This window comes from Macrobrachium nipponense, chromosome 43 (genome assembly GCF_015104395.2).
Source record: "Macrobrachium nipponense isolate FS-2020 chromosome 43, ASM1510439v2, whole genome shotgun sequence".
Taxonomy (NCBI): Eukaryota; Metazoa; Arthropoda; class Malacostraca; order Decapoda; family Palaemonidae; genus Macrobrachium; species Macrobrachium nipponense.
This window is the reverse complement of record NC_061104.1, coordinates 17,799,063-17,819,814: the sequence shown is the minus strand read 5'-3', so window position 1 is coordinate 17,819,814 and position 20,752 is coordinate 17,799,063.

The window sequence follows — 20,752 nt, the reverse complement described above, 5'->3', positions numbered from 1 at the left end:
ACGAAACTTTTGCAAATAGGTCCTTATTCTGCGCTATCTGATCAGCGCATGCGCACCAAAATATTTAACATTAAATAGGGACAAATACGGGACATAACAGTAAATATGAACAAGTATTTGTTATATCTGTAGGGACAAATGCTTGATATAACAGAAAACAAGAACATATATTTGATATTCCTGATTCCAATATGATTCCAATATGACATCAAATAACGTAATGTTTACATTTGTTCTTAATTCTATCGTTTCCTTTGCGTTACTTTATTTTTTGTCTTCCTTTTGCACTTTAACGGGTCTGGCCAAGATAAGTACATCATAATAAAAACAAGGCGTGATCCGACCTCCAGCTTACTCAAGACCGTGTGCAAGATTTTCCCATCAGGCATATAAATTCAATCATTATGTTACCACACTTTTAACATAAATTAAAAAGTGCTAAAATCTACAGTCAAATAGAGCCGTGTTTCACCAACGACAATTAAAATAAATACGCCATATTTTATTAAATCAATTTTTATATACTGTTTAACAAGCACATTATTTATTTTTTACACTTTCATTGTAATAAATAAATCACAATAATGCTATCCTAAAATTCCTGTAACTTTAACTCAATGCAAAATACCTTTTCATAGGCCTTTCCTACCGCCCCAAAAAAAGAACACTAAAAAACCAACAACAACAACAACAACTTAGTTTGTAGGCTGACTCCCCGAGTAAACAAAAATATTTGGGTCTATTACAAGTGCGTCTCGACTTCAAGAGATAATTCGAATATTCCCATAAGGAATTGAATGAATAATTAATTAGCGCTAATCAAATCATTCCTTCATTATCATAGTGTGACAAAAATTTGAAAAAAAAAAAAAAATTTCAAACATTTCCTAAAAGTACACGAAAGTGAATGGATTATTATAATCTCATTTCTCGCATATTCTTAGCGAAGGAAATTACCGGTGGACTCTTATTTTTGAGAAAATATCCCTCGGCTAGAGGCTCTATACATTATCTGGGTGATATGTCTTCTTATCTTTTAATGATGATGGACAGGAAGGAGGTCAGAGATCTCAGCTGACCTCGTTTCCTGCAGAAGGAGTCTGTTATCTTCACCTGGCTCGTATTTCTAATAGCGATACTGGGGTCCAGATAAAAAAAAAAAAAAAAAAACTAAAGCACGCTCAAATGTAGCTGTAAGGTCTTTGGGCTGAAATGCGACCTTGCATTTGAGATGAGAGAGAGAGAGGAGAGAGAGAGATAGAGAGAGAGAGAGAGAGAGAGAGAGAGAGAGAGAGAATTTTTAAAAATAAAATAAGATCTAGCTTGAGAGAGTGAGGGAGAGGGACTATTTTATAAAATAGGATCTAACGAGAGAGAGAGAGAGAGAGAGAGAGAGAGAGAGAGAGAGGAGAGAGAGAGAGAGAGAGAGGTTTTTTTTTATAAAATAAGATCTAGCTTGAGAGAGTGAGAGAGAGGGACTATTTAATAAAATAAGATCTAACTTGAGAGAGAGAGAAAGAGAGATAAATGATTTTTACTTATAAAATAAGATCTAGCTTGAGAGTGAGAGAGAGGGGACTATTAATAAAATAAATCTTGACTTGAGAGAGAGAGAGAGAGAGAGAGGAGAGAGAGAGAGAGAGAGAGAGAGAGAGCCGGGGGGGGAGGGGGGGGGGGGGGTGATGATTGTGACGCAACGGTATTTATAAAAAAGGAAATATCGAGATTATTCGAATACTTAGTGCCTAAGGCATAGGATGAGTTTTAAAATAACCTAGTCCACGTGGAAAATGCAAAATGAAATAAATATATTAAAAAAATCAAAATATCACAATTAATCCTGCTATCTAAAGCTCAACTACTTAATGAGTCTTTTATACTTATTGCCAACAGAAAAGACAAATTTCAAAATTCTAAGCCAAAAAAAATTCCCATTATAAATTCTATCTAATCCTGAAATGAAACTACCTAAAGGAAAAAGAACCCACAATCTCAAATTTTGGAAAATGCAAAAAATACCACAGGCAACAAATAAAAAATATATTTTGCTGTCATAAACGATGGGAACTAAGAGTTTCAAAATCATTCATCCTCTCTCTCTCTCTCTCTCTCTCTCTCTCTCTCTCTCTCTACAGTGGTAGGCGCGTCCCAGATCACAAACTGTGGGACTGATGATCGATTCTCGAACTGCTGCATGTCTCAGTTGGGTCTGCAAGGTAAATTACGTACCTATCTGCTAGTCAACTATTGTGGGTCGCAGCTGAAGTTCACAGAAAAAGAAGGGGGTAAAGAGAGATAAGAGACTCTAGTCATGAAAGTTCACCATTGATTTTCCATGAAAATCAAGGGAAAGGCTTGAATATGATCTCTCTCTCTCTCTCTCTCTCTCTCTCTCTCTCTCTCTCTCTCTCCACACACACACACATATATATATATATATGCATATTATATCATATATAATATATAATATATATATATATATATATATATATATTATATATATATGTAAATTATATATTATATATATATATATATATATATATAATATATATACATATATATATACTATATATATATATATACTATATATATATATATAATATAATACTATATATATATATATATATATATATATATATCTATATATATATATATATATATATATAATAATACATACATACACCCAACAAGCCTCTTCTAAAAAAAAATTACCAGCCTTGTCACATTGTAAAGGCAGTAAAGAAATGAAGAACAATAGGCTTAAAAAAATAAAAAAAAAAAAAAAAATAAAAAAAAATTAAAGACTGGAATTACGGACGGGTAAAAGTGATCCCTCTAAATCTCCTTACCAGTGACAAAGGGAATAATCACGTCTGATCTCCAAAGAGTAGAGATGAAGACAAAAGGACTTCATGCATGGAAATACGCGCGTAAATTAACCTTTCCACTCGGGATGAATGGACAGAGAGAGAGAGAGAGAGAGAGAGAGAGAGAGAGAGAGAGAGAGGTTATTCAGCTTCCCTTTTGTTCAAACCTTTCCTCGCTTTATATACCTTTCTCCCTTTCCCGGTTTCCTCTTTACAGTCCTCACACCACTAATGCCCCCCCCTCTCCCCCCCCCACACGCTCTTGTCCTTTAATCTTCAAGCTGTAAGCTAGAAGGATACTTACGTTCCCATGGCAACCTTGTAAACGATAAATCCGATCCTAAGTGTTTCCTATTGTCTTCTATGGCTGTGAGGGTCTTCCAAGTCTATGTGAGAATTATGAAGAACACTGAGGTGGTTCAATGTTAGTAAATTCAGGGAAATGAAATTTCGAAACGAAGATAAAGGATAATATGAACTACAAGATAGAATCTGTTCATTTCGCCTCTGATCCATTTAAATGCTTCGTACTGAACGTGTGTTTCACTCAGGGATGACTCTGAAATGTATATGGAAAGCATGGCACAAACTTTAAAGAGAATAACCAAGCAATATAAGAACCAAGATATATAAGTAATGTAAAATGTTAATCACAATGTTACTTGGGTGAAGTGTTGATAAACCATATCACTATTTATTAAACATAGTATCTTTATCTACTGTTTATTCATTCGGAGGGATACTCCTGAATTTTGATATATAGAGAGTGGTAAGGACACATGAATTATTGCACAATAACGCGAACCATAAGAAAACGTTCCCAATGCTCATGTGGACTGAGATGTAAATATGATTGCCTAATTATTAAGCCAAGGAGATATACAAACTTTATATATATAGTTTATATATATATATAAATATATATTATATATATATATATATATATATATATATATATATATATATATATATATATATATATATAAATTTCAAAATTTTTTTGTTTCTTTTCATTTAAAACTTGGGACTCTGCAGCAATATCCAGGCGAAGAATAAAATCGCTGGAAACCCAGCAGCCAGGCGTCCAGCACACGCATTCGATACTGGAATTGTGTGAATAGATTTCGTCGAACTTTAGTCGATGTGATCTGTATGCAACTGACGTTGGAGGTCCTATCATTTGGTCCACGTAACAGTTAAAACCAGTACCGTGGCAAGGTGAGAGAGAGAGAGAGAGAGGATGAGACGAGGGAGAGAGAAAGAGCGAGAAGAGAGGAGATGAGAGAGAGAGAGATTTTTACGTGAATGAAATGTGTGTATGAGTGTCTGTATAACGGGTCAGAGCAAATCTCTGAAGGAAATCAGGAGAATCAGTTTTTTTTTCTCGAATGAAACAGTAATTTTTTGGATAATGGGAAGCCTCAGCGACAATTAGAATAGTTGCTTTACAAAAAAAAAATAAATTGTGATGAGCTAAGAGATAAAAGAGAATAAACTAGAGATACTTAAGAAACCATCAGAATGGAAGTTTTACAAAGAACAATAAATTGAAAGGTAAAATAAGATTTTAAACAAATAAACGAGAATAAACCACAGATACTGCAGAAAGTATTAGAACGGATGTTCTACAAAGAAGAAAAAATTTTGAGGGGAAATGAGTTTTTTTCACAGATAAACGAGAGTCAACTATGACGAGACAAGATTCTCCACAAGTAATGAGAATAGGTTTCCTAAGGAAATTCTCAACAGAATAAGAGAACAACCTTCACGGGAAAAGGTTCCCAAGTAATAAACGAAAACCAAACTGTAAAAAAAAAATTAAATCAATCAATCAATCATCAATAAAAAAAAAACGAACAAGATGAACACAGACGAGAACGACTTCCCAAAAATAAACGAGAATAAACTTTGGCAAAAATGACAATTTCCAGTAATTAACGAGATATTATCAAAACACTGAGATGCAATTTCCATTATATATTCTGGCAACTTTCATCGTATTCTGGGACTAAATTTGATATTCACGAGTTGTGTTTTAGCTAACACGAGAATGACCTGAGAATGATAATTTCTAATAACTCAACTAATTCGTATAATTATGAAATTACAACTATTTCCATACGGTGTAAATATTTATAAGGCATTAGGAAATGGATACACGTACTATAAGTGAACACACACACACACACACACACACATTATATATATATATATATATATATTATATATATATATATATATATATATATATATATATATTCTCTTTTCCAAAATAAACCAGGCTCACATCGAGAATCTCATTAAAAGTTGTTTTATTTCAATGTTAGAATTACAAATTAAATTTTAAAGGTATGAACTAACTTTTACCACGCAAATTAGATCAGATATTATTTCTAAAATAATGAAACTAATTTTTATACTTATTTTCTAAACAATATAATACGGGTGTCGTATTATGTGTGGCAGGGTTTGTTGCTTTATCTTCGCACGTACTATATAATTACTTCTTCGAAGTCTCGCTTTTCTGTTTCATGTCAAAAGCTAGCGACCAGTCAAAGGATATAACAGCTACATTACCTAGAAACTGATTAGGATTATATCCTTTCTATTTCTCATTAACTTCATCAATGATTAACCGCCAGATATCTAAATCTGTGCCAACAGTTGAGGAAACTCACGAGTACATTTAGATGGATATACTGACAAAGGCTTTAAACTACAATCTGCCCCAACGAACATAAGTAGCATCTATGTTTGTCTGTATTTATGAGTATCTCAAGCAGAGGATTAAAATTGACAAGAACTTGAAACGTTTCCTTTCCCCAGGTTTTAAGGTGATGCCTGTACTACATAACAAATCAGCGTTTGAATACTTAACAGATAATTGATTATGCCTCCAAATACTTATATCACTGTACTCACCAGGTTACTAATGGCTGATAGTATAAAGTTTTATACTCTTTTTAATGTCACCTGTCGTTTAGCGTCCGATCTGTTGAACTGACAGAATGTCTGTTAGTAAGACGTAAATGGAAGTGACCTAGATTACTTCATATTCACTATCATTCAAAGATTTTACTTATCATTCAAATATTGCCTTAGGACGGCTAATTTATCTTAGTAAAAAGTCGACGAAATTGGGTACTCGATTCCATTGTTTCATATAACTAACGAAAACGGGTTAAAAATTGCAAAATAAAAATGAGGGCAAGTTCCAAGAAATGTTCGAGTGTTGAGAGAGAGAGAGAGAGAGAGAGAGAGAGAGAGAGAGAGAGAGAGAGAGCAAAGTTTCTTACGACTAAAGAAAATGGGTAAATGTAACAGGAAAAATGAGAGAAATTTCTAAGAAATGTGGACGTGTGAGAGAGAGAGAGAGAGAGAGAGAGAGAGAGAGAGAGAGAGAGAGAGAGAGAGAGCATATTATTTCCCCGCCATGCAACTCAGGTATAATGAACATCCACGAAGTTGCCGGACTGGGTCTCGTAAGGGAGCGTTCCTTACGATCCTCCTGTGGAACGTCCGTCTGACACCTGACACGCGAGGACACGTGCTTAAAGTCAGCCATGAAGGAGGGTGTCGGGAGACGTCGTTAAAATAACAAATATACTTTTTTTTTATTCCTTTGTTTAACTTTTTCTTCAACTGTAATGTTTGCTATTTTGTATGTTCCCCTGAAGATGATATTTCAAGAAATAATAAAATACCATTATTATTATTATTAATATTATTATTATTATTGCTGTTGTCGTTTAATTTTTTTTCGTGAAGGGCATTTTGTATTATTATTATTATTATTCAGAATATGAACACTATTCAATGACACTTTCAAGAAATAATAAAATTTATTATTATTATTATTCGGAAGATGAACACTATTCAATGACACTTTCAAGAAATAATAAAATCTATTATTATCACTATTATTCGGAAGATGAACTCTATTCACATGTAACCACCCACAGGGGCCACTGAATTGAAATTTTGGGAAGAGAAATAATTTCCGACTCACATAAGGATCGATCCCAAGTCTTTTAACTGAAAGGCAAGTGCGCTACCAACTAAACCACACAGGTATAAAAAAACTTTTTAATAATATGAATGACTGTCTACCTGAAAGCCAAAAAGAGACGTAATGCACTTTCTTAACCTTGAAAAAAGGGAATACAAACCCTCGCTTCTTGAAATTGGGAGTGTTATAGAAATGCGGAAAAACATAAAGGAGGAGAGAATTCTGAATCCCGTAGCCGTTAGGAAGCAGTAATCTAATCGCTTCTTGAGAGCGGAGTGTTATAGGAACGCGGAACACGGAACGGAGGGGAGAATTCTGAATTTTACCTGTGTTTCGAAGCTGTAATCTCAACGCAAGAGATGAATCACAATGTGTTTTTCAATGAATAATAATTAGCCTTCTTCTCAAAACTACAAATTATAGAATATCAATATACAGATAGATTATAATTATCTATATAATGAAGGGAAAATTTATAGACGTATTTCAATGCGTCGACACGACAATACTTCGAAACAATGATTAATATTTTTGTAAACACATTTTGTTTACTTAAAGAATTTTCAATGGCATTTAATAGTTTCCATAAAATCTCAGTTCAGACAAAAATCCTAATATCGAAATACTTTGAAATAAAGTTCAAATTATTTTTACTGTTAGAGGATGTCAGAAACTGAATACCACTAAATAAAGGAATTATCATTATTATTATTATTATTATTATTATTATTATTATTATTATTATTATTATTATTATTAAAAGAAACTTAATACAACTATAAACTAAAATGTGGAAGGAATAATAATAATAATATAATAATGAAATAATGGGCATAATACACACCACCAGTATCACAGAAACAAATAACTTGGTATACGCAGGAGCAGATTAGTAGCAGAACTGATGGGGATTCGAACACCAACACCACCAGCACAACCAACCCAACAGAAACCAAAACAGCAACCTCCTTGGAAAAGGCGCCTGGAAAAGCAAATCATGGTGATGAGATCTGACTTGAGGAAACTGAAAGAGATGGCAGAAAAAGGCTAAGAAGCAAGAAAAACAAGGGAGGAACTCAACGAGAAATACAAAGTACAAGAGAGGGGACTAAACAACACAATAGAAGATGTAAAACAGAGGCTTAAGGCAAAAGCACATAAGATCCAACGGTACATGAACAGGAATAAGGGATACCAACAGAACAAACTATTCGGAACCAACCAGAAAAGACTATACAGCCAACTAAGAGGGGAAGACAACCACCCAGAAATTCCTGAAGCCGAACCAAGTAAGAGACTCTGGGAAAACATATGGAGCAATCCGGTATCACACAACAAACATGCAACATGGCTCCAGGAAGTCAAGGAAGAAGAAACAGGGAGAATAAAACAAAGATTCACAGAGATCACGACAGACACAGTCAGACACCAACTAAAGAAAATGCCAAACTGGAAAGCCCCAGGTCCCGATGAAGTCCATGGATACTGGCTCAAAAACCTCAAGGCCCTACACCCCAGAATAGCAGAACAACTCCAACATTGTATCTCAAATCACCATGCACCTAAATGGATGACCACAGGAAGAAACATCCTTAGTACAAAAAGACAAGAGTAAGGGAATATAGCCAGTAACTACAGGCCTATCACCTGCCTACCAATAATGTGGAAGTTACTAACAGGTATCATCAGTGAAAGGCTATACAATTACCTAGAGGAGACACACCATCCCCCACCAACAGAAAGGCTGCAGAAGGAAGTGTAGGGGCACAAAAGACCAGCTCATGATAGACAAAATGGTAATGAAGAACAGTAGGAGAAGGAAAACCAACCTAAGTATGGCATGGATAGACTATAAGAAAGCCTTCGACATGATACCACACACATGGCTAATAGAATGCCTGAAAATATATGGGCAGAGGGAAAACACCATCAGCTTCCTCAAAAATACAATGCGCAACTGGAATACAATACTTACAAGCTCTGGAATAAGACTAGCAGAGGTTAATATCAGGAGAGGGATCTTCCAGGGCGACTCACTGTCCCCACTACTCTTCGTAGTAGCCATGATTCCCATGACAAAAGTACTACAGAAGATGGATGCCGGGTACCAACTCAAGAAAAGAAGCAACAGAATCAACCATCTGATGTTCATGGACGACATCAAGCTGTATGGTAAGAGCATCAAGGAAATAGATACCCTAATCCAGACTGTAAGGATTGTATCTTGGGACATCAAGATGGAGTTTGGAATAGAAAAATGCGCCTTAGTCAACATACAAAAAGGCAAAGTAACGAGAACTGAAGGGATAAAGCTACCAGATGGGAACAACATCAAACACATAGATGAGACAGGACACAAATACCTGGGAATAATGGAAGGAGGGGATATAAAACACCAAGAGATGAAGGACACGATCAGGAAAGAATATATGCAGAGACTCAAGGCGATACTCAAGTCAAAACACAATGCCGGAAATATGATAAAAGCCATAAACACATGGCAGTGCCAGTAATCAGATACAGCGCAGGAATAGTGGAATGGACGAAGGCAGAACTCCGCAGCATAGATCAGAAAACCAGGAAACATATGACAATACACAAAGCACTACACCCAAGAGCAAATACGGACAGACTATACATAACACGAAAGGAAGGAGGGAGAGGACTATTAAGTATAGAGGACTGCGTCAACATCGAAAACAGAGCACTGGGGCAATATCTGAAAACCAGTGAAGACGAGTGGCTAAAGAGTGCATGGGATGAAGGACTAATAAAAGTAGACGAAGACCCACAAATATACAGAGACAGGAGAATGACAGACAGAACAGAGGACTGGCACAACAAACCAATGCACGGACAATACATGAGACAGACTAAAGAACTAGCCAGCGATGACACATGGCAATGGCTACAGAAGGGAGAGCTAAAGAAGGAAACTGAAGGAATGATAACAGCGGCACAAGATCAGGCCCTAAGAACCAGATATATTCAAAGAACGATAGACGGAAATAACATCTCTCCCATATGTAGGAAGTGCAATACGAAAAATGAAACCATAAACCACATAGCAAGCGAATGCCCGGCACTTGCACAGAACCAGTACAAAAAGAGGTATGATTCAGTGGCAAAAGCCCTCCACTGGAGCCTGTGCAAGAAATATCAGCTACCTTGCAGTAATAAGTGGTACGAGCACCAACCAGAGGGAGTGATAGAAAACGATCAGGCAAAGATCCTTTGGGACTATGGTATCAGAACGGATAGGGTGATACGTGCAAATAGACCAGACGTGACGTTGATTGACAAAGTCAAAAAGAAAGTATCACTCATTGATGTCGCAATACCATGGGACACCAGAGCTGAAGAGAAAGAGAGGGAAAAAATGGATAAGTATCAAGATCTGAAAATAGAAATAAGAAGAATATGGGATATGCCAGTGGAAATCGTACCCATAATCATAGGAGCACTAGGCACGATCCCAAGATCCCTGAAAAGGAATCTAGAAAAACTAGACGCTGAAGTAGCTCCAGGACTCATGCAGAAGAGTGTGATCCTAGAAACGGCGCACATGGTAAGAAAAGTGATGGACTCCTAAGGAGGGCAGGATGCAAACCCGGAACCCCACACTATAAATACCATCCAGTCGAATTGGAGGACTGTGATAGAGCAAAAAAAAAAAATAATAAAAAAAAAAAAATAATAATAATAATTATTATTATTATTTTTATTATTTTATTATTATTGGGAGTAGACCCTCTTTTAAACAAGTCTTGCTGAAAAGGATTGCTGCATCAGCTCTATCAATTTTGTATAGAGCCTTCTCTATTTTCCTTATTAAGGATTTCTCAATGTTGTTAAAACTGGCAAGCAACGTGCCAAAAGGGATCGTCAAATCCGTTGTAGTCATATTGAATTATCTTTATTACTGCTATTACTACTACAAGTTTCTCTCTCTCTCTCTCTCTCTCTCTGTGACGTTTCGCCCAGATCTGCCAGGGCATGGTCACAGCGATGGTTGCTGGAGGACTGAATCTTGGTGGTAGTTGTTGTTTTTGATTAAGCTGACCTTGTGTCAGCACGGGCTCTTGCTCACAGAGCAGCCCGTTAACATTGTGGTGAGTCTTCTCTTTATATCATGGTCGTGCGGGCGCTCACGGATGCTCCTGCAGGACCCGGAGGATGCTTGACTTTTCATTGGCTGGCGGAAACGCTCGAGGCGCGTTGACCTTCTCAGGTGCGTTTGCATCACCTGGAGCCGGGTTTCCATTGGCTGCGACCTGGTATTTCTTCCATCCTCTTCAATATTGGTCCCGTCCTGTTCGCTGGTGTTACCGTCTGGGGGGAGGGGGGGGGGGGGGGGGGGGTTTCTCGGCTAGGCCCTCCTTATACAGGTGGGCGGCAGGAAGGGTTCCTGTGTCGTATTTAGGAGGGATTTTTGTTCGAGAACGAATGATGCCTCAAGGAGGCGTAGGCGTCGCTGATCAGGGGCTCTTCCGATTATTTCCGTGTTTTTCACGATGTCCTTAATAAGGAAAATAGAGAAGACTCCATAAAAAAATTAATGGAGCTGATGCAGCAATCCTTTTCAACAAGACTAATTATTATTATTATTATTATTATTATTATTATTATTATTATTATTAAGTGAAACTCAAAAGGTTCGCCACACCCCTCAAGATAGGGAGGAAGGAAATAACAGAAGGGGTGAAAGTTCATAAATCCCTCGAAATCCTCTTACAATAAACAAGAATTTTTTTTTGTTCTCGTTCTCTCTCTCTCTCTCTCTCTCTCTCTCTCTCTCTTGACAGGTCCGTGATCAAAGGAACAACACACACACACACACGCACACACACACACACAGGCGCTAAGGGGTTTCTTTTCATTGCAACTCTATTAAAAAGAAAGAAAAAAACACCCTCCACTATATCATGTTTTTCTCAGCGGATCTGACTCTGTCTCGTCTGTGGATTTAGTGCTTTTTTATTTTTAGTTTTTTTTTATTTGTATGATGAGCTACGGGGACAACACGCTATGCACACAAACTAACACAATGATGATCTGCTTTCAGCATGAAAACTCTGCAGTTTTTCGAATAAGCTTACTATTCTTATCATTTCACTTCCAATAAAACTTAAAAACCGTAAAAATATTTTCGGTATCCTGACCACCATTCCTATTCCACTGTAACAATAGTAGATTCACATCAACCGTGCATCTGATGTCTTGGCCAGTCCCTTACGACGCTTCTGATTAGCTGCTGATAGGCCAATTACAGGGATGTCAACCCTCAGTCTCTCTCGAGAGTTCACATAGGCAGGATGTATGTTCCACCTCTCCTGAGGGATGCATCTTTCAAAGATACCCCTCTGGAAAGGTGGAACAGACATCCTGCCTATATGAACTCTCTCTAGAGACTGAGAGTTTCTAGTCCTGTGATTGGCTCAACATCCAATCAGGAACGTCGTGAGGGACAGGCCTAGCCATCAGATGCACGGTTGATGTGAATCTACTATAGTAACTACAAGATTTTGACATCTCTAATCACCCACAAGAATTACATCATGAAAGCACATCATGAAATCATGGACACCAATAAAAGGAAAATGACTGTCATTTACAAGCAATACCCAAAGACCCAAAACACATAGGGTTTTAAATCTAAAAATCCACAACGCTATTCAATTACAACATAATTGGCCTGCTGGTATAGTGGTTAGTGTCGTGGCATGCTATTCAGATGTCGCAGGTTCGCGTCTCCCCCAAGGCGATAAAAAATCAATGCCTCTGGATCATGATCAGTTACTTCTGCAGTGTGGGGCCTGCGGCACGAGGTTGAAACTAACATTCATTGAAAGCTTGAATTTGTTCATGTGGATAGATGAAACGTTTCCACAGGCATTTGTTTCCATGTAATTAACAAAGATTATTAGAGCAATGAAACTCTATAGGGAAGGAGGTTAAATTACACTGTAATTTATGTATATTTCAATTTGAGGAGAGAACCAATGAGAATTTATAAGAATATTAACACGTAAATGTTTTCCCCCTCATATATGCTTTCCCCATTTATTACTGTGGATTATAAAGCAAAGATTAATTCATATAAAAACACAATAAAAGAAAGATTCATTCATATAAAAACACAAACACAAATAAGAATCCCAGCTTCCGTCAAGTACACAGCGACAGGAGAAACATTACCTCCATCGGGAGAAAGAACGCATACAGCAGTTATCAACCGTGCAATTTTCCCGAATGCTGAATAGGATGCGAAGGATATACGACTATGGGGGCAGTGTTCCGTTCTCCTTATTTTTACACCTTTGAAGGGAATTCGGGAGATGAAATCGCCATAGAAACTGGTTCCCTTTCGCGGGGAATCTTTTCTGATTATCATAAAATCATCTGCCAAAGGCGAGAGGTACTATCTTTCCCCCTCCGCATGCTCGTAATTCCATTCGTTTTTTTTTTTTTTCGTCTCCCCACGTTCTTCACCGTGAGGGAATATTTTTAAATTCTGGATCTGTTGCTCAAGTTGTTATTTATATGTAGGTATTACTTATGTGTTTGTATGTATGTATAGTTGTATGTATGTATGTTTGTATGGCAAATAAATAAATATATATATAATATACACATATATATATATATTATATATAATATATAATATTTATATAATTATATATATATACTTATATATTTGTGTCTGTGCTGCCTTCTTGTGTGTGTTGGTGTGTTTATATTGTATTATTAATAAAACATACATATGTGTGTGTATATATATAAATATATATATATATATATATATATATATACTATATATATAATATACATAGATATATATATATAATATATATGTGTATATATATATATACATATATATAATATATATATATATATATATATATATAAATATATATATATATATATATATATATATATATATATATATATATATATATATATAATATTGCTAATTCAACTTTTTTGTCGTTTATGGCAGTATCCGCTGAAGAATAAAATAAAGGATGTTTTTAAATTTCTAAAAAATAAATAAATAAATAAATAAAAAATAAACACTTTCAAATGAAATCCATCTTTCCCTTATATACAATTTCAAGAAAGATTGAACCTACACCAGAATATTTTAGCAAAGTTTCACAAATAAATGAGGAAAATGATTTACACGGGAATAACTGGTGTAAGAGTCTGACTAGCACCATTCTTTAGAATGACAAGATGCAAGAAGCCACATGTCCAATGATGGTACGCTTTCATAAAGCGTAATTTTAACTTCCATTGATAAAGAAAAGAAAAAAGGTGTCTGGCATTCTCATAACAACTTCGTCCGGTACAGATATTCTTATTAGAATAGGTTTCGCGTCACTGCTAAAGAACTTCAAACCACATCTAAAGTTTAACCAACCCCCCCCCCGACCCCGACCCCTACCCCCCCCCCACAAAAGGGAATATTCCCAAGATGGAGGGGGGCAAGTAATTCATATGAATAAAACCAAGGGCACTAGAACAACAGTTAATACGATTACTCCACTAAAGACCACGCAAATAAAAGCGAACGAATTCCCCCCACAACAAAAGTCTGCTGCACGAGAAGTTAAAGGGCGAGTCTGGGAACGTTAAAAAATAATAATAAAAAAATAAAAATTACTGCGAAATAAAAGCACCTCCCAGGGATCGTCATTTCTATGTATACACAGTTTCATCTTCTCTTACAATTCTCTCTCCCGGGTTTTTCCGCTAAACAATGACCTTTGCAAGTGTGTCATATAATACATCTCTCGGCGTTCCTCTCCCTCTGTGGAAATACATTTCTTCGGTGGTGCTTACACCCCAAATGATTATCATTCGGTAGCACTTAGGGCGTAAATGGCGATCATTTTTGGAAATAAAAACGCTGACTTTACCGGAATCGTTTTAACAAAAGCAAAACGCAGAATTGTGCAAAAACATGACGTCAAACGAAATTACTTTCAGAAACGTAAATGTAACTTCACTGGCAAAATTTTATCCGAATATAATAATACAAAATTAAATCTAAATTTTAAAAAAAATGATAGCTTCGGGTAATGCACATGTAACCTAGTAGTTTAGCTGCTGTCATCAACAGAAAAAAATTAGAATAAAGTTGCATTATTCACTGTTTTACCGATAAAGATCCTTGAACAGGAAAAGATACCAAATGAGTGGCGTGGGAGTATATTGATCCCAATTTTTAAAGGGAAAGGCGATGTCCAAGAGTGTGGTAATTATAGGGGCATTAAATTGATGTCCCACACATTGAAGATACTGGAAAGGATGATAGATGCTAGACTGAGAGAAGAAGTACAAATAGGTAAAGAGCAGTTGGGATTTATGAAGGGAAGGGGAACAACAGATGGTATATTTTGTCTGAGGCAAATAATGGAGAAATTCGGGGAAAGACAAAGGGACCTACATACGGTATTCATTGACCTTTGAAAAGGCTTATGACCGAGTCCCGAGACAAGAGGTATGGAGGAGCCTGAGGGAGAAGATGGTGCCAGAGAAGTATGTGCGATTGATACAAGAGATGTACCGTAATGTATTTACCAGAGTGAGGAGCAGTGTTGGGGAGACAGAAGGTTTTGAGGTGAGAGTAGGATTACACCAGGGGTCGGCTCTGAGCCCATTTATCTTTAACATAGTGATGGATGTTATAATAGAGGAAGTAAGGGAGACAGTACCATGGAACATATTGTATGCGGATGATATTGTTCTGTGTGCAGAGAGCAGGAAGATCTGGGAGTGAAATTGGAAAGATGGAGACAAGTACTGGAGGACAGAGGAATGAGAATAAGTAGATCCAAGACAAAATATATGTGTACCACCACTGAGGGGGATGATAGAGAAAGTATTCAGCTTGGTGGAGAGCAAATAAGGAGAGTTGATAAGTTTAAGTATTTGGGATCTTTTGTTAACGCTGGAGGAAGTATGGAAGAAGAAGTAAAACATCGGGTGTACAGGCAGGCTGGAACAAACTGGAGAGCGGCCTCGGGAGTTCTTTGTGACAAAAGAGTGCCGCTTAGGTTAAAAGGAAAATTTCACAAGATGGTGGTAAGAACAGCAATGCTGTATGGTACGGAAACAGCAAGCATGAGAAAAGCAGAGCAGAAGAAGATGGATGTGGCAGAAATGAGAATGCTTAGGTGGATGTCTGGGGTAACAAGAGTGGATAGGATCAGAAATGACTACATAAGGGGGTCAACTAAGGTGGTGGAAGTATCAAAGAAAGTGCAGGAGGGGAGGCTGAGATGGTATGGACACCTGTTGAGGAGAGATGAGGACCACGCTGGGAGAACATACTATGGGGGTGGAGGTGCAAGGAAGAAGAAGAGGGAGACCAAGAAAGAGATGGAAGGACTGTGTGAGAGGAGACTTAAATGAGAAGGGAATTGATGAGGCAGAAGCACAAGATAGAAATAGATGGAAATGGCTCATCCGAAACGGCGACCCCATATAAAAATGGGAACAAGCTGGGAAGAAGAAGAAGATTCACTGTTTTACGGTAAACGACGAATATTGAAAGTCTGTCGTATAATATATCTTTTGGCTTTCTCCTCAGTGGATATACTTTCCGTGGAAGTAATTATAATTTTGATAATACTTTAGCCGGAAATTATCATAAATTTGAGATTTGAAAATGTGACTTTACAGGATCAATCTGATCAAAAAAAACATTACTTAGTATGGAACCAAAACGCGTGAACAAAATTACTTTTGGAAAACGCATATGTAACTACTGGAACAATTTGATCAAGAACATGCTTTACTACTTTTAGAAAGTGTTCTTTGCTGGAAGCATTACTTAAGACAAAAAATGAATAAAAAGCTAAATCCTGATGTAAATCATCATATTTTGGGAAACGTCAACGTAACCCTGTTAGACTCATTTCGTCAGAAGCGAAACTTTCTACAAGACGAAAACTTGATGTACAATTAAAATAATGGACATTTCAGCGTTTTTAATGAACATATTTTATCAATGAAAAACAATGCGAGTTTCACCGTTACACTCATAAAACGAAAACTTGATGTAAAAGAATATTCTTCTTTTGAAACTATAGTGTATCTTCACTTGACGCATCTTATAAAAATAATCCTAACAGTAAACGAAATGTTAATGCAAAACCAATATAATCTGGGAAAAAAAGCTTAACACAAAAGGAAATATTAATGTAAAACCAATTTAATCTGGGGAAAAAATCTTAACTGAAAACGGAAGGTTAATATAAAACCAATATAATCTGGGGAAAAAATCTTAACTGAAAACGAAAGGTTAATATAAAACCAATATAATCTGGGGAAAAAATCTTAACTGAAAACGAAAGGTTAATATAAAACCAATATAATTTGGGGAAAAAATCTTAGAAGAAAACGAAAGGTTAATGTAAAACCTATACAATCTGGGTAAAAAACCTGAACACAAAACGAAAGGTTAATGTAAATCCAATATCATTTGGGAAACAATCTTAACACAAAACGAAATGTTAATGTAAAACCAATATAACCTAGGAAAAAATCTTGGAAGAAAACGAAAAGTTAATGTAAAACTAATACAATCTGGAAAATGTATGAAGAAAAATCTTGTAAAACAAATATACTTATGGATTATGAAACCGTAACCTCGTAAGATACATTTTCACAAAAACACAAAACTGAACATAAAATGAAAACTTTTTATACAACAAATTTACTTTAAAAAATCTATATCTAATCTCGCTACTCTCGTTTTATCAAAAGGAAAACAGGATACAAGAACTTGTTGTGAACCTAGCAAAATTCGCTCAATTAAACTAAGTATAAACTGAAAACCTTGTAAAAAAATTTGTGAAAATTCCAAGTGAAATCTGACTACTCATTTTGTAAAAAAAAAAAAAAAAAAAAAAAAAAAATTTGCTTTTAAAAATGTAAATAAAACATAGCCATTAACATTTTATTAAAAAAATATTACCTTTGAAAATATAAATAAAACCTCACTATTACCATTTCATTAAAAAAAACCCAACTTATTCTGAAACTAAAACCTGATGTAAAATATATACTATTGGAAAATGTAATTGAACTTCGCTAAATTCATGCTCTCAAAACCAAAGCGTCGTACTAAACGTCATAAAAACTTGACATAAAATTTAACATCACTTTGGACAACGCAAGAGTAAACTTCACCAGAGTGATTTTATTAAACGTGAAATTTGCATAAATCGAATATACTTCAGAAAAACGTTAGTATGAACTCAATACACTAACTTTACTAAATTGAGAACGATAGGGAAGACTTATTCCAGTACAGGAACAACCACCTCTCATCAAAACGCAAATCAAGTTTTTTTACCTTAAAAAAAAAAAAAAAAAAAAAAAAAAGCGTGAGGCGAGTATGACACGAGAGCAGTTTCTCTGAACAAACGAAGCTCCTCAAGCGAAAACAAACATGAACAACAAAGAAATGCACGACAGCAAATATGGCCTTTAAAACTTTAACTTGGATCATGTCAAGATTAGCGAACTCACAATTTTTCAAGACAATACTATACCACTTTGATTTATATAAATGTATAATATATATATATATATATATATATATATATATATATATATATAATATATATATATATATAAATTATATATATATATATATATATATATATATATATATTATATATATATAGATGTATATAAATGTATATAATATAAAGTATATATATATACATGTTTTATATATATATATATATATATATATATATATATATATATATATATATATATATATATACGCATTAAGCAACAAATGTCCTTTAATATATAATTCATTCTACCTCGGAATTAAGATATTTCATATTATGTTAACCGAAGGGGAATTATCTAGTTGATAAGAAATTCGTCGGCTCATGGGCGCGAACCTCGGAACTAAGAAGTCAGGACGTACAGTAAAGCGCTCTAAACGACACGGCTATCATGACTATATATTCCCCTTCGGTTAACACATATAAAAAATACATTATTCCGAGGTAGAGTGAATTAGATATTAAAGGACATTTGTAGCTTAGTGCGTATATATGAATCACGGTAATGGATAAGACTCTCTCTCTCTCTCTCTCTCTCTCTCTCTCTCTCTCTCTCTCTCTCTCTATATATATATATATATATATAACATATAAATCAAAAGTGGTATGACTGTCTTGAAAAATAATGGGTTCGCTAAACCTTGACACGATCCATATAGTCTTCTCAAAGACCAGACGTACAACGGCACAAACCTCTTGTCTCACAAACAAGTTTAACAAAACTGCGAGCATGAGCGGAGGTGGGGTTGGGGGGGGGGGGGGGGGGGGGGGGGAGCGAGAGATCCCCGAGAACAAACGGACGGGGGCGAAACTCATCAACTCGAAATTGGACCGTTTAAGATCTCAAATCCTGTTTCGGGAAAACTAAATTAGCGATTCCATCTGATCGTTCGCAATTCCGGAACAAATTCGCTGCATAGATTAATTAGCGTAATGAGACGATATCGGCCTTAAAACCAAAGGCACATTAGGGAACACTTACCCCGTCTCTCTCTCTCTCTCTCTCTCTCTCTCTCTCTCTCTCTCTCTCTGTGACCAAGCAAGCAGACGCTCCCTAAAAAAAATAGATGGAAATAAGCCATTAACATTACGAAATTCGTTTTTTTGGTGGGGGAGGGCGTGGAGGCTTCATTAATATCACATTACTTGATAATAGGTGTGGCACCATATTTGTTAGCAGAGAGACAATTCCGTGGTTTTGTCATCTACAGTCCTTTGGATGGGAAACACAAATACAAACAAACACACACACACAAACATATATATATATATATATATATATATATATATATATATATATATATATATATATATATATATATATATATATATATATATATATATATATATGACAAAATGCTATTGCCAAGACCAGGAAGAATATTCTTCATCAAATAACCGAGCTTTCGAGGTATAATAAAAATAACCTTCCTGTTCTTTGCAATATTATTTATCATGAAGCTAAGATTTCCAAGTAGCCGCCAAATTACTGAGACTTTATATATATATATATATATATATATATATATATATATATATATATATATATATATATATATATATATATAGTCCTTAACAAGGACTGAGTCTAGGAAAATCAACACATTGGTCACTACCTTATTCACTTCTATCCTGCGCGCTCTCTAGTACTTCCCTAAATTAAAGGTTCTCTTTCTCAATAATCCTTTAAAGACACATCTGAATCATATCATTTCCCACAACATATCGTCATCCCTTAAGACCAAACTATTTCAAAATATACCATCTTTTCACCTAATCTGACATTTACTCCGTATCACCTCATTTTTCTCCTTTTCAGTCCTGCTTGCAAGGCACTAATATACCAAACAAATCAATCTTAAAACTTTCAACCCTTTTCCTTCCATTGCAGATCAACCCAAGCAATTTATGTAAGCATTTATCAAGTCGGCTTAACAATCCTTTCATACATTCCAACCTTGGTCTATACACTCAAGTTTCTTCAGAATTTCTGCACACCTCTTGCTACCTGTACTGCTCACACTATTCTATATCTCACTTCTTCCCTCATCCTGCCTTTATACAAACTAGCAATCTACGGGCAGAACCAGCCCCGTTTCACGGGCAGAACCAGCTCCTTTTCAGGGAATCCCTTCTCACCCCCACCCGCTTCGGAAGGGGGGGGAGTGTAGGATGAAACCCCATTATAAACCATCTTAGGGGTCCCCACTATAACTCTACCAAGTTTCATGCCCATCGGACCAAACCGTTTGGCCGTGATTGAATGACAGACGGACGGA